This window comes from Canis lupus, chromosome 38, assembly GCF_003254725.2.
Source record: "Canis lupus dingo isolate Sandy chromosome 38, ASM325472v2, whole genome shotgun sequence".
Classification (NCBI taxonomy): domain Eukaryota; kingdom Metazoa; phylum Chordata; class Mammalia; order Carnivora; family Canidae; genus Canis; species Canis lupus.
This window is the reverse complement of record NC_064280.1, coordinates 15057478-15072787: the sequence shown is the minus strand read 5'-3', so window position 1 is coordinate 15072787 and position 15310 is coordinate 15057478. Positions and strand designations below refer to the sequence as shown.

Here is a 15310-nt window from a genome sequence, read left to right as displayed (position 1 = left end):
GATTTGGTTTTGTGTCCTAATATGTGTTATAAAAATATTTTTTGAATGAAGGAATTCATGTAATTCTTCCTAATTGATAAAATACACAATTGTTCACATTTTCTTTTTCTTATTTTTTACATTTTATTCTTTTGATTTTCAAAGCTGACTCTTTTTTTTTTTTTTTAGATAGTTTGTATAGATGTTATTGCCAAATGAATTTTACAAATGAGGACATTGAAACTTATATAGGTGGTATCCTGATAGTCCTAGAGCTACAAAGTAGTAAGGCAGTGGTTCTCAAAGTGTAGCTCCTTGGACCAGCAGCATCAGCGTCCACTGGAACTTGTTGGACAGGTGAGTTCTCAGGCTTTCCCCTGGGTGTATGGAATCAGACACTCTTTGGGTGGAGTCCAGAGGTTTGTGTTTTAATAATTATTCCAAGGATCCTGAAGCCTGCTAAAGGCTCCAAGATGGCATCTTCCTAATCCAGATTCTCTATTATATCTGCTTTATCTTTTTGGTTTTGTAATACTACTTAAATGTTTAAAAAAGTTTGCTGAGTGTATAATGCCAACCTGAATCTCTTGGGGGAGAGTCCTGCTATTGATTTATATTCTATAACAAAGAGTTATTTAAGAAGGAAATACGGGTCTTTCCCTCTTTTCTCTCTCTCTCTCTTTCTTTCTTTCCTTTTCTTTTCTTTTCTTTTCTTTTCTTTTCTTTTCTTTTCTTTTCTTTTCTTTTCTTTTCTTTCTTCTTTCCTTCTTTCTCTTTCTTCTTTCTTTCTCCTCCCTCCCTCCCTCCCTCCCTCCCCTCCCTCCCTCCCTTCCTTCCTTCCTTCCTTCCTTCATTTTGTATATTGCCTTTGTCTGATATTGGTATCAGGGTAACACTAGGTTCATAAAACAAGTTGGAGGAACTATTTCCTTTTATTTTTTGGAAGGAATTACATAGGATTGGTGTTAATTCTTCTTGAAACATCTAGTAGAATTGTCGAGTGAGACCACCTGGGCCTGGAGACTTCATTTTTGGGGAATTTTTAAATTATAAATTTGATCTTCTCTCTTTGAGGGCTATTATCTGTTTCCTAGGGGATGAGTTATGGTGGCTTGTGTTTTTTGAGGAATTAGCCAATTCTGTCAAATTGTTCATTGTTGATATTCAAGTTAGGGAAATTCCTACTCCCATCTTCCTGGAAATCTAAGTTTTTTGATACAGTTGTTTCTCCAAAAGAATGGAGCAGTTTTTTTCCAGCTATAATGTAGTTTTTAAAAAACATAGACCTGGATGGAAATGTATTCTGGATAATTTCCCAGGGCCTTGAGTGTGATGTTTGTGCAATATACCTGTACTTTAAAAAGCTGCCTCATTGATTTTTTTTTTTTTTTCCATTCTGCCTTGGCTTTCAGACTCCCTTTCTACCTATCTAAGGTAGCGATGTCATTTTAGTCATTCAGCCAGGAGTGCCTATTGCCAACAAGCCTCCCATCTCAAAGAATTCTGGCTGGGAAATGGTCAGGAAAATATTTAGCGTTAGTCATGGAAAGTAGATAAAAATTTCAATCAGTTATTGTATACTCAAAAAGGGACTACCTGGGGCTTTAGCTGGGCTTTGACTAGTTGGGAAAATTTGAGGAAGGGTAGAGGAAAAGAGAGATGTCTAGGTTTGAAAGAATTGCTTCAAGGACTGTTTGAATGACCCTTACATGACACCCCAGTCTGGAGTGAAGGGAACATTCTGGAGTGCCCTGTGAAGGACTCCTTGAACTAAATAGAAGGTCAAGAGAGCTTAGAGGCTCATCTAATTTAGTGCTGTAGCTTCCACAGGGACCACTTCAATGTGGAATCCTGAAGCGCTGGAATGCTAATCTGTTCAGTTGATAGGAGCAAGAAGCATCACTGGACTGGTAGCTAAAGCCACAATGGTATTGTTAGCTCTCATGCCTCACGCTGCTCTGTAAATGGCTCTTTGCCTTCTACAATAATGCTCAACAGTGAGCAAGAGTTATTTAGTGCCCAGAAGTCTTTGTGAACAAGTCTGAAAAAGCTGGTTTATATAGCTTTCTGTTTTGATCTCTAAATTTCCCACGTGTAGAGGTGAATCCTGTTTACCCATAATAGTAGCGCAACCCCTTAGGGCATGTATTTTAGTATGCTAACTTTATCTGTGGCTTCCCCTTCTGTGCTACCATGATTATCCCATCACCTTGGTTGTGTTGTCATTATTTTAGTCCATTTGCATTATATGAATTTCTATAAGCCATTTAAATGTTTCTTGACTGTGATGGGATCTCAATAAATAAAAATCTCCTATCCCACACGAAATGTGCCACATAGCACATTTCTGATCCTCCTCTTCCTACCTTATCTTATACTTCCCTTTTTTCAGGAAACCAAGTTAGACTGATAGAGAATGAAAATAAAAATACCCCTTCACTTTTCCTGACTCTTCAATCTTACTTCCCAGGACTGACCATTGAGAGTATCTTATGTATGCTGGGCAATTAATTTTAAAAGAAGTTTTAACATTGCTTGATTAAAGAGATATTTTTCTAAAATCTTATGAAGCATGAATAAGAAATGTGGAACTCATTATCCCCTGAGATCATATAGGCCAAAAATATGAGCACATTCAAGTCAGTTTTAGTTAAATTCATAGATAAAAGAATCCATCTAAGAAGTTTAAAAAGAACACAGGAATGTTCAGGGCTCATCACATTTGAAGCTAATAAATGGGGGTCAGCTCCCATGGTTTCCCATAACCATCCTTGCATCTAATGTCTAATGATGTGCTGGTAAATGTTTAATCATTGGCAAAAAAAAAAAAATATATGCATTAGGTACACATATCCGTATATGTATTTTGTAATATTACAGATATATAGATGCATAGCACACAATTTACAAATAATAGTAGCATGTATAGCACTTCTTATTGTAAATTCCATATAGCCAATTCTCAGAATGCTTCTGTTGATTCTTGCTGAACTCATGTCTGTAGCCAGTCTATGATTGTAGGTCAACCATGACCTGACAAGTAGAGTTTCATCTCAATCTGCTAATTCTTTTCCCAGTAAAATTTATTGTCCTCACACATGTTATATGACCTATGATTCAGCTGTTTCTTATTCTCGTCCAAATCACATTCATTAAACAGAAATTTTTTCAGCTTCAGTACTGTGTATGTCAGAACTTTACTCATTTGTTGATGACATGAGTGACTCTTTGCTGAATCAGATACTTTTCAAATACTGGAAGAATATTTCCTCAGTATTTTGTATAGTTTAGAATACATGGCTAACTTGTTTTTAAAGTTAATCTGCATTATAAACATTTTCTCCATCTTTCTTAAGACTAAAAAATAACACAATAAATCAAACCCAGATGTTTAGTTTTTGCTGATTTCCATGGTGTAAATACTCCCACTATGGCTGATTTCTAGTTACCAACATGCAATTGGGAGAGAAACTGGGAAGAGGTAGTGTTCAATAACACAATATTTTACAGTATTATCATACAGATGTGGTAGATGTGTATAACTGTGTAGGTTATTATAAAATATACTAAAATAAATGGGAGTTTTGAGTATTTATTATCTCTGTTTTTTAGTATAACTCATATAAGTTTTTGTATAGTTGAATAAAGATCTTTTTATTTATTCATTTGAGAGAGAGAGACAGAGACAGAGACAGAGTGAGAAGGGGGAGCACACTTCCTGCTATACAGTTGATTTTTTAATAACACCTATTTTAACACTGGCTCACAAAATCCCTGACACTTTAATAAGTGACTCTGTAAACCTGTGGACCGGATGCATCACATCACTGCTTATGTCACCTGTCAGAGACAGAGTTGAAGGATTTGATTAAATATGCCACCCCAACCTATGCCACTTGGCCATGTTTGGGAAAAAGAAGGCATGAGCTCTTTCCATGCCTTCTTTTTCCCAAACATGGCCAAGTGGCATAGGTTGGGGTGGCATATTTAACATTTTGGAAGTTGTTCCCATTCTCCTATATCAGGAAGAGAGAATAAACTTTATCACTGGAAGCAGAGATAGTATTGAGGTAAATCTTCTTAAGCAAAGCTTACTAAATAACTCTAATCTACAGTGAATTTCCTCTGTATATTTCCCAGTTACCTTCCCACAATTTATTGCCCCTGGAAACTCAAACCCCCTCTCCTTTGTGTAGTTGTATGTCATAATTTATCACCCTTTGTTAAAGTGGTATATAAAAACTCCAAGTCTAATTGTTTTCTTTTATCTCTAGCTATATTTTTTTTTCTGTGAAGCCACTGTGCATGTAAAATTAAAAATGTTAACACAATTTGTATGTTTTTGATCTTATTAATCTTTTTCAGCTTAATTTACAAGCCCTGGTTATAGAATCTAAGAGGCTAGAGAAAAAACTTTTAGTCCCCTACAGTTCAGGGGGCTAATTCTGGTCTATAATGAGATTTCCATTTTCTAAAGGCAAACTATGAGGGATAAAGAAGACTATATTTTCCAGTGTTGGGGTTTATTCACTCTCATGGAGGGAGGTTTGCTATAGGTGTATGTAATTTCTTACCCTCCAATCCCACCCCCCCACTTATACTTTACATTTTGTATTCTTTGTGAATATTTTTTTTCTGAAATAATGAGCTATACAAAGACACATATCATGGCCTCTTCAGTGGCAAAACACAATGACAGTATCAGAGAAGAGAACTCTTCCTGAGTCCAAAAGCCTTCTTACCCTTGCAATCCCTGATTAGAGTTAGAATGGCCTTTTGGAGCATGTATAATTGAACCTCTCAGAAGCATGGCAACATTTTCTCCTGTTTCCTTTAGGCAATGGGGTGTTCCTTCTGACACCCTGCAATGCTAAGCTGTGACTGCCCACTCCACAAGAGGCCTCTAATTGAGTTTTCTGAGGCTCTCTTCTCATGGATGCTTGTCAGTAGGTACAGATTGCTGAGTGGGACCACTGTCTTCTGCTATATCAATGGCTTGAAGTTATTTTCAGAGAGGAAGAGATCACTATTATTGGCCCTTACCTTTTGCTGCCTTCCTAAAGGACTAGACTCCTCCATGTATACGTAGTTGCAAGACAACCCTCTTCTTCCGATGCTAGTGATGACATCGGTGAAGTACATGATGGAGGTCAATGTGAAGTGTGCTTTACACGTGCAAGATGTTTTCTTTCTATCAGCAAAATTTGTTGGGCTGACCCCACTGTTATTGGCAAAAAGGTCAACAAGAGTGTATTTGAAGTAATAAAAAAAATAGCAGGAGTGATATAAAGAGGATTTGTAAAAATGTTTTCTGACAAAAGAGAACACGCACTATCAACATTTTTCCTTTACGCGGCTTTGAATTTATGACAATTCAGTGAAGGTGTTTTACTGTTTTTAAAACATCAATGACAAGAAAACAGCCTCAAGAGATTTCTTTGATTCTTTTTGATCTTAAAAAGAACACAATTTAGAAATGGAAAAACAGACTCAATTAAGAGAATGTATTCTATTTTCTCTTTCACTCAAATGGAAAGATGCCAGCTGTGTCTAGAAAAGGCAGTTTGATGAATTTTCTCTTGCCTGCCTTCCTGGATATTGTCCCATTGTCTTAGAATTTACCACCTTTTGTCTGAAACTCTGAGGTCTTGTTTCAGACCTGTCATTTCAAGACATGAACAGTAATACTGAAAAGGGGCAAACAATTGCTTTTTGTTTTGAGTGCTGAGTCAGGATTTTAAATTGGGAAAGTGGGCAGGTAAGGTCAAGAGAAAGCTTGAGAGCTACGTCTCAGGTCAAGCCACATAGGTAATTCAGAACCAGGAAGGATGAAGAAGTTGGCAAAGAATTTGCAAAAACCAAAGAAACAAACCACAAGAAGAAGAGTCGAAGGAGATTTATTAGCAAGAAAGGGTCTTTCCTAGGAGACACAAAGCCTGTCTTTGATAAAAAAAAAAACACAAAAACAAAAACAAAAGGTGATTTTAGATGTTCCAATGATGTGTGTATTCACATTGTGACTCATCCTAGGACTGCAGTGGGGAAGGAGTGTCTCTGTCTCCCTAAGTTCTAGTGATCTTGGCAAACAGAACTCAGTTACACCAGAATAGACAATGATTAGACAAGGATTCAATATTATGACATTTCCTCACTCATGGCTGTTAGTGTTGGAGTTTGCAAAGTATCTTGTAGATTATATAACTAAACACAAGAATGCCATCTGTTTTTTAATAAATAAAAGTCATTAGTTTTTTTTTTTCCCTTCAAAACAAATCAGTGCAAAAGACTCTCAGGACCTAGTGAATATGTGAGCTTGTTGGGAGGCTGCTCAAGATTCAGTCGCTCAGCTAATTTGTTTCTCAGCTGAACATTTTCTTCCCTTGTGGTCCAGTTAAAAATGACTTTTAGTCTCATGTATCTTGAAATTTGTATCCATAACAGCACTGTTGGATAAATACAGGATCATAACACTGATGCTGAAATATGGGTACAATTCTATAAATTAATCTCTGGAGGCTCTTCATGATATTTGTTTCATTTATCTCATATAAATTATTACACAATTTATTGAGATGTTTTAGTACTTTAAAAACTGTTTAAAGAGAAATTATAATTGAGAATAAAGACTATATACCAGCAATATTTGTGGAGAGGGTCTACAAATAAAAGTCTAAAACCTTCCTTCTAGGGACACCTGGGTGGCTCAGCAGATGAGTGTCTGCCTTTGGCTCAGGGCATGGTCCTGGAGTCCTAGGATTGAGTCCCAAATTGGGCTCCCTGCATGGAGGCTGCTTCTCTGTCTGCCTGTGTCTGCCTCTCTGTGTGTGTGTCTCTCATGAATAACTGAATAAAATCTTTAAAAAAAAAATAAAACCTGGGCAGCCCAGGTGGCTCAGTGGTTTTGCGCCACCTTCAGCCCAGGGTGTGATCCTGGAGACCTGGGATCAAGTCGTATGTCAGGCTCCCTGCATGGAGCCTGCTTCTCCCTTTGCCTGTGTCTTTGCCCCTCTCTCTCTCTCTCATGAATAAATAAAATCTTAAAAAAAATAAAACCTTCCTTCTGAATTTGGAAACAAAATGGTGAAAAAGTGAAATTTGTTGTCAATATTTGGTTAAATTTTAGTGCACATTTTAATATACATAATTTTTGTATTTATATACATATTTACAGGTATAAAATTATGTATATCCTATGGTTTCTAAATATGACATGCCATTTTAAAACTTTTTTTTGTAAATTGTTTTGTATTATGAAATTTAACAGAACTTAAGTCAAAAGGAGTCATGTGTCATGATTATTTATTGATAATGGAACTTTATAAGTCAGTCAGTACTATTTCAATCTAAAACAAATCTTTATTTACAAATGTATCATGTACTATTCAATACTTACATAAAAATGTTCTAAAGGTTCTGGGGGAGATTTATGCCCATGGATGGAATTTGCAGGTCCCATCATGCTGGAAATGCTGAGATGCAATTTTGAAGCTGGACAAGCCCTTGAAGAACACATGGACAATGCATTCAGTTGTGCAGGTGAATAAGAAAGCTCAACATTTCGTGTATTTCTATGTGACACTGTCCAAATGTACTCTGATATGTCCAAATGTTGCCACCTCCTGTGAAAGTCTTATATGATAGGACTCATAGTAACACAGTTCACATGCAAAAATATTTTTCCTGTATGGTTTTTCCTCTTATAAACAGGATGGCTTGAAATTCATTACATCTAGAAGAAACTCTGAGCAAGGTGGCATCAACAAAATTAAATCATCTGCTTGGAAGCCAGGGACCAGCTTATTAGATAATGGACACTAACCTGTGCACAATGGATTGAGAGTCAATTTATATTGTCAAGTGGCCAAGGAATATATTATTTGGGGAGAATTTTTAAGAATATATTTTTAAAAATATCTGGTAAGTATAAAAATCAAGTAAAGAAGGTTTAGTTTGAATTTTTACTTTGTAGTTTGCTTATTGAATGACCTTTTGGGATAAGTATTTTTCTCATCCACCCTAGTCTAGTCTATGGACTAGAACCCAAACAGCCCCCGCCTTTCTACTCATGGACACCCATGGAGTCATAGTAAACTTAATATACTTCCCCCCATCGCCCAGCAAATGTGGAGGCATTAGGAGTCCCTGAAGCATTTTCTATGTGCTTGCATGTGTTTTTTTTCTTATCCTACCCTCTGCCATTGTCCTTCCTGCTCCCTACACTGACCACCAGAAGGAAATATCTGGGTAGCCACTGTTGCAGGCATTCTGGGAGACAGTGCAGCATCCAGACTTGGTGCTACCCTGGCGGGAGCTCTTAGGTACCAAATATGGCTCTTCTGGATCCTCCTTGGTGCCTAGAACAATGCTGTGTTCCCTTGCAGAAATATCCCCATTCTCCAACTGCATGAATCTGATCTCTTGGGTCCTAAAAGGAACCTTGACTTATATTGAGGTAGAAGTTCCTCAAGGAGATGATTTTAGGTTCTACCTGCAGCTTCCTGGAGGTAAAGGTAGGTGCAGCCCCCTAAGCCTGGGAGGGGACTCATACACCATGCTTGTCCTCTTCCGTAGCCATCTCTTCTTTCTTCAAGATACCATGAGTAAAACTTCTTGCCTTTGGACCTCCTTTCCTTAATTTACATCATCTCAGGAAATAGGTTTTAGAGTCCCAGTGGCTCATCTGGGGTTGGCAGGTAACTCTTTTGTGATAGTTACTAATAGCCCATACCATTGTCACTTGTATATTTGCTCTTCACAAATGATCTATGAGAGGGGCAGTTTCAATTCTGAGAGGCTGACTGAGTGACCTGATGTCATGTAGTCACCAAGAGGCACAGATGAGCTTAATCGGAGTCTATTCTCTGACTCCTTATCCAGTGCTCTCCCATGACACATTAGTTCCCTCAAGCATCGTCCACCAAACATTGAACATAATACCTGAAGGTATGTTTGGGGGTATCTCCTCCAAGCTCCTCATTTTACACACAAGAGAGCTGAGGATTATGAAAGGGATTTTCCCAAGACAAGCTGGGAGTGGAAGCCAGTTAAAAAGGATTCTCTGTCTCCTCTCAGAGGGTATACAGGTGGGGTCAGGGAGATAGCGTGCCTCTTATAGATACCTTCTTTCTCTGGAGAAGTTCTATTTGGTTTCTTCTCCCTGCTTAACAACCTGCAATTCTTTGAAGCCTGGAAAACAGAGGAATAGTTGCTAAAAAATGTGTATTTTTGACATATCAAATCAGTGAAATCCACTTTGTTCTTTTCTTTGGGCCTGGGTGCTCATCCTGATAACTGGCCAGTGCTTACAACACTTCAGTAGATGTGGTAAACTTCACCTGGGGAAGAAGGTAGAAACCTCCTGGTCTACTTGTAAAATGATATTTCTGTGCAAGAACAACTTTTTTAAGTTAGTGTGACACAGTAGACACCCTCAGTGGAAAGACTTGGAATACTTGGGCTCTTGCTCAGACTCTACTGCTCAGTGGCTATGTGACTGTGGAAAGTCATGTCAGTATTGAGTGACCATTTTTCTCCTCTGTAAAATGGCCACTAGAGTATTATAATCACTGACCAATAAGATGATTATGAGGCTCAGATGGGATGAGATGTGATGAGCCTCCTGAGTCCTGGCAAGTGCTCTAGCCACATGAGGCACCATCAGTAATTAAGTGCTTATACTGACAATGCACCCAGTTTTCTCAACACACCTAGACTTTCATGAGGTCACACAGCAGCTCTTTGGCTGTGATACTCTGAAGAAAGGTTGAATTATGGAAATTATCTTCTGTAGTTAAAAATGTATTTTCTGAAACATTTGACAGAAGTAATGAAGTCAGTGGTTCTGGTTGCCTGGGCAACTTGGCAAACACACCAAATCCACGGCAAGCACCAGATATGTGTTTTATCTTCTGTTTCTGAAAGGGCTATTGATGTGGTCCAGGATGTGAAGATGAGGTGTTTTGTTTGTTTGTTTTGTTTTGTTTTTAGATTTATCTATTTATTTGAGAGAGAGAATCTTTTTTTTTAGTATCCATGATTTTTTTAATAATAAATTTATTTTTTATTGGTGTTCAATTTGCCAATATACAGAATAACACCCAGTGCTCATCCTGTCAAGTGCCCCGCTCAGTGCCCGTCACCCATTCACCCCCACCCCCCGCCCTCCTCCCCTTCCACCACCCCTAGTTCGTTTCCCAGAGTTAGGAGTCTTTATGTTCTGTCTCCCTTTCTGATATTTCCCACATATTATTTCTCCTTTCCCCTTTATTCCCCTTCACTATTATTTATATTCCCCAAATGAATGAGAACATACATTCAACAAATCTGAACATTATGCTGTGCTCACCACAAGTATAGTTACTCTATGTCACCATATTATAATAGCATTGACTAGTTTCCCCATGCTGTATGACTATTTTAAAGCAGAAAAACTCCTTTAGCTCCGGTCACGTTGAGTTTAGGTAATTTAGGAACTTAAGAAATTTGGAGGAGCATTAGGATCTTTCCTCCCTGGTTTCATCTGCTGTTACAGGAATCAAGAATTACTTCCTTTGGATCTGAGGCCATTGGATGCTTCAGATTGAAGATCATATATTTCTCTTAAGACATTTGTTTTACAAGGACATAGATGTTTGCTCTGATCCCCTGTTACTGGGGATGAGGTGGATGACGCACTGGTGACTGTGCATTCCTGAGTCAGATGATACCTATGGAGGTAGCTTGCTTCACCTGTGACAGGGGATATACTTCCTTAGAAAGCTTCCCTTTGTTTTCCAAAGGATAGTTAGAGGGAAAGGTAAGATGAGCAGGAGTTCTCTTATATCAGGTTTAATTTGAGAAGGAGAACGACAATGAGTGACATAAAATAAGGGGTTTGTGATAGTGATTAGGCTTACCACAATTGTGGGATCTGGTAAAGAACTCTGTAGAAGACTCTTTACTCTGATGTATCTGACGTGGGCATGAAGTTGCTGAGTCTGTAGGACTGCTGTCAGGAAGCTCCTTGTGGAATGGGAGGGAGCAACCAAACTTCAATTTAATGGAACCTATGAGATTCAACTGGACTCAAGGACAAACTGCTTTGGACTGGAGGAAGATGAAAGAAGCTCTGTGGTAGGAACTGGACTTGATGTAGGCCTGGGGAGTCCCATGTCAACAAGGTGAGCTGATAGATCAGTGACAATATCCACAAGCTACAACTGTGCCTCATGTCATTTAGCAACCTGCAGAGTATAAAGGCTGCTGCTTCACTGGTGCCTTTACAAGACTCAGGGAAATTTCTCCTGCCAATCCAACCTGGCACCATGCACGGAAGGAAATACTGAGAAATGCAGCACAGCTTATATCCTGTACATTTTACTCCAGTGAGGGCACTGGAATATTTATTCACCAGGAAACTGAGGATGAGAAAGAAGCAGGGACGTTTATTACCACCAAGAAATGATTCCTTGGCTTCTAGGTCAGCAGCAATAAATTGAGTGTCCCAAGTGCAATCTGATGGAAATTGCTGAATTTGGGCATGCTGATTGGAGCCATCCATTCTTAGATGGAACTGATGAACTTGCTGATGTCTACTGACTTCTCAGTAAGTACCTGAGAGCTTTTCAGGTGAAAGGGGGCTTCTGGCCATGTTCATTCTGTTGTCAGGTCCATCTGAGAAATGAAAACATTGTTCTGGGAACCTCAGCTCTCCTTTTACATTTTCACCACATTGAGAGCATTCCTAGCATTTTAAAATATGAGGCTATACTTCTTTAAATCATAACTTGAACCAAAAATGTTGACATTTTTTCAATGCGTTTATAAAATCTTCACCTTCTGAAATCTCGTTCTTCTTGCTGATGAGAAACATCTGATTTTAGAAGCATCAACTGATAGAAAATATTCTGGCAGTAAAAAGCACAATGACCTTATTGGGTACTTGAGGACTCAACTTCTCAGAGTAGCTGTATTTTGCTTTTTGGTGTATTTATAATTTAAAACGCCAGCACTCTAGTCATAGTTGTAGTTTGGGAGCTTGCCTCTAGAAAAAAGGAGCTTAGGGGAAGGGAAAGAAATCACTTTAATTTCTAATATACATATATGTGTATACACACACACACACACACACACACACTAAAGTGATGATTGAAGAAAATTACCTAATGGCCATCCAGGATTTTTGGACTCTTGGATCTTTCTAGTCCCTTTTTCTGTTCATTATTCATTCATCCGGGCCCAGCCATTATATTTTGAGAATTCATAAATGGGTGAGATATGTTCTCTGTTCCAAAGGGGTTTTCAGTCTCACAGAAAAAACAGGAATGTAAACAGAGTAAGTATTTAGAGTGCTATTAAAAAGTCTGCCAGGCAGTAGTAGAGTCACAAAAGTGACCGAAAAAGTGATAGAGAAAGCCAATCCTCGGCGAGACTTGACTGTTGAACTGATATTTCCCAAACCAGAGCTTCCCATTCTAGGTGTCAGGCCACAGGGAGTATAAATGTGTTAGGTTGTCAAGTTCCTTAGCCTTTGGGCTCTTGGAACCTCCTCTACAGACTCCAGTATGTTGTATAAATATTGCCATTTTTAAATACGTGCCATGCCATGAAAAATGTTGGGGATCACTGCTAAGATGACACATTTGAAGAGGGAAGAAGTAGAGGGAGGTGCTAGGGCAAATAGACTGAGATGGAAATCGGCACCATTTTTTAGAAATATCCAAAGGATTTTTATGCAAGGGAGAGCCATACTGACATTTGTATTTTAGGGTGTTCACTGGATTGTAATGCTATAGCACTGGAAGCATGGAGGGATTTAGGGGACTTCTGTAATAGATGAGGTGAGAGATTATTGAGCTCTGAATGAGCAGCATTGGGGATAGAGAAGCAGAGCTAAAGATGAGAGATGTTAAAGAGGTAGAATTGAAAAAAAATTGGGTACATATTGTTTGGAGTAATATAGTGAATCCGTTCACTTATTCGTTGAATCATTAGTCACAGTTATTGACTGCTTACAACATACTAGGCATCATACAGGGATCAGGGGAAATAATAGTGAGTAAAGTAGATCTAGTCCCTGTTTGTGGATATGATGGACAGGAGACTTATTATTGATCAAGTAATCACAAATATAAAATCATAAGTGGCCTGAAACACAGGAGCAGGATGGCATGGATTGTGTGTGTATAACAGCCTAACCTAGTCTATAGTTCAGAGAAGGCTGAGCAAGAGAGCTTTGAATTGGGATCTGAAGGGTAAACAGAAATCAACCGGTTGCTGGAGGGGAAGTTCTGAAGAAGAGAATCTTAAAGAGGCTGAGTCAGCACTGCATGAAGTTGTGGGAAACATGAGTGTGGGAGGTATAGGGAAATACCAGTGTAGCGGGAATGTAAGGTAAAGGTAGAAAGTGGTGTGAAATAAGATTAGAGAGAAGGTAGGAGTCAGCCATGCGGGGTCTTGAAGGCTGTGTAGAGGATTCTGGTATTTATCCTCAGAGTAAGAGGAGCCAAGAGAAGAATTCTAAGCAGAGTGGGGTGTGTGTGTAGGTGGATGTGATCTAATCACATTTGAATTTTATAAATTTTATGAAGACCACATTGGCTGCAATGTGGAGAATGGCGTGGAGATGAATGGGGGTGGAAACATGGGAGGTCAGTCAAGCCTATTGCAATAGTCCAGGTGCAGCTTAGGGGACAGAATGAGGGTGGTGGTATCAAAGAGAGAAGTGGGTGGCTCTGCGAGGTAGTCCCCTGCTAGTCAGCAGGTCTTGGTGATACCTTGGAAATGGGGAGTGAGAGGGAGAAAGGTTGTCCTCATAAATCTTTGGTTTGTGGGAAGGAGAGATGATTCATATTCCCTAAAATAGGAAACACAGGGAAAAGAGTATGTAAAGGAGAATATTAGTGACTTCAAGTTGGACATGGGCCTATGGGCCTTATAGGTGAATATATCCACTAAGCACTCAGAATTTAGGAGTAAGATCTGCGTGAAGCTGCAGTTTGGGAGTCATCAGTCTATACGTTATGGCTAAAAGGTAGAAGTGGAATATATATGATAAGCAAGATTATGTAGGGTAAGAGAAGGAAGAAGATAGAAGCCTGGAAAGTGACAACATAGGAGGAAAGGACCAAGAATGGGGAGCCATCTTGGAAGTGCTGGGGAAGAAAATACTCTTCAGTCAGAGCCACTGAGGACATGAAAGTAGACATATTTGTCCAACATTCAGTAGAAAAAAATAGAGAATGCCAGGAATGTTGAGTCTTTGGGAAATACATATCTGTCTTTACGAAACCAAAGGTCTACGAAGTAGCAAAAAGCTTGTTAAAAAGGGAGCAAGTAGACATTATCAGTAGACAACATCAGAGATCTGCTGGACTCAGGTTTGTCCCTGACAAACAAGAGTTTGCCCCACATTTTCCCTCTTTTCCCCTAATATTTTGGGCATAGAATACTGAGGCTAAACTTCCTGGAGAAATAATAGGCTAGACTGCAAACAGAAGAAGAAAAAACAAGAACCCACCAATATACCTAATGAATTTGCTCAACCAATTCTTATATTGTCTTCTTCCTGTCCCATAACCTATAAAGAGAGGATTTTTGACTCTCAATGTGTAGCCTAATTGATTTGGGCAAAAGTCTCAGAAGTGACTGGGAATATCAGTGACCACAAAGGCCTCCCCAGCAGGGTGCTAGTGCTTAGGAAGGCAGATTTTTTTTCACTGAGGTCACATAGGGTCCTGAAACCTTGGGATGAAGTTTAACTGAAATCTTGGAGATGCTCTGTTGGTGATTTATTGAGAAGTATATTAGTTCTTATTGCCCTTCTTTTTAGTCAACACATAGTTATTGCATATCTATCATTTGTAAGACACTGTTGAACACTGGGGTGGCTACAAAGGGATAAAATTCTTGCTTCCTTCCAGCCTGGCCCACATTCCCTTTTCTCCATGGAACCTCTTGATGCCTCCAGCCCGCAGTGACATCACTCTCCTTTGAACTCTTGTTGGGCTTCACACGCTCTTCTAAGATCTAGTTTTAGCAAAATGATGGTTCAGAGAGGCTTGGACTCTGCTGTTCTTCTGAGACAGTACTTGGCAGGTTAATTGTAAATTAATCAGAGCCAGATGGATTTAATCAGACTTGCAGAAAGATTTTAGAAGGATCTGGACTCACCAAAATGTCCACCAGCCTGGAAACATTCCGATAAAGATAACAAAGGTTTATAACACTCAGGAGAATTCTACATATTTATAAACTAGGACCCAAAGCTTTCTCATATAATTGAATAAAAATATTGACCTTCCCAATGGAATAGAGCATTCTTAGACCTGTGTGTGGGGTCATATCTCTCCTG

The 15310-nt window shown here is 38.9% G+C and overlaps 1 long non-coding RNA gene across 1 annotated transcript; it reads left to right on the top strand.

The window, feature by feature from the left end:
- The first annotated feature begins 211 nt into the window (after nt 1–211).
- LOC118353568 (uncharacterized) lies at nt 212–8489 on the top strand. The gene is made up of 4 exons (XR_004812788.1): nt 212–336; nt 7429–7515; nt 7687–7896; nt 8361–8489. It is a non-coding gene; the product is annotated as an uncharacterized LOC118353568 (long non-coding RNA).
- Nucleotides 8490–15310: the final 6821 nt, after the last annotated feature.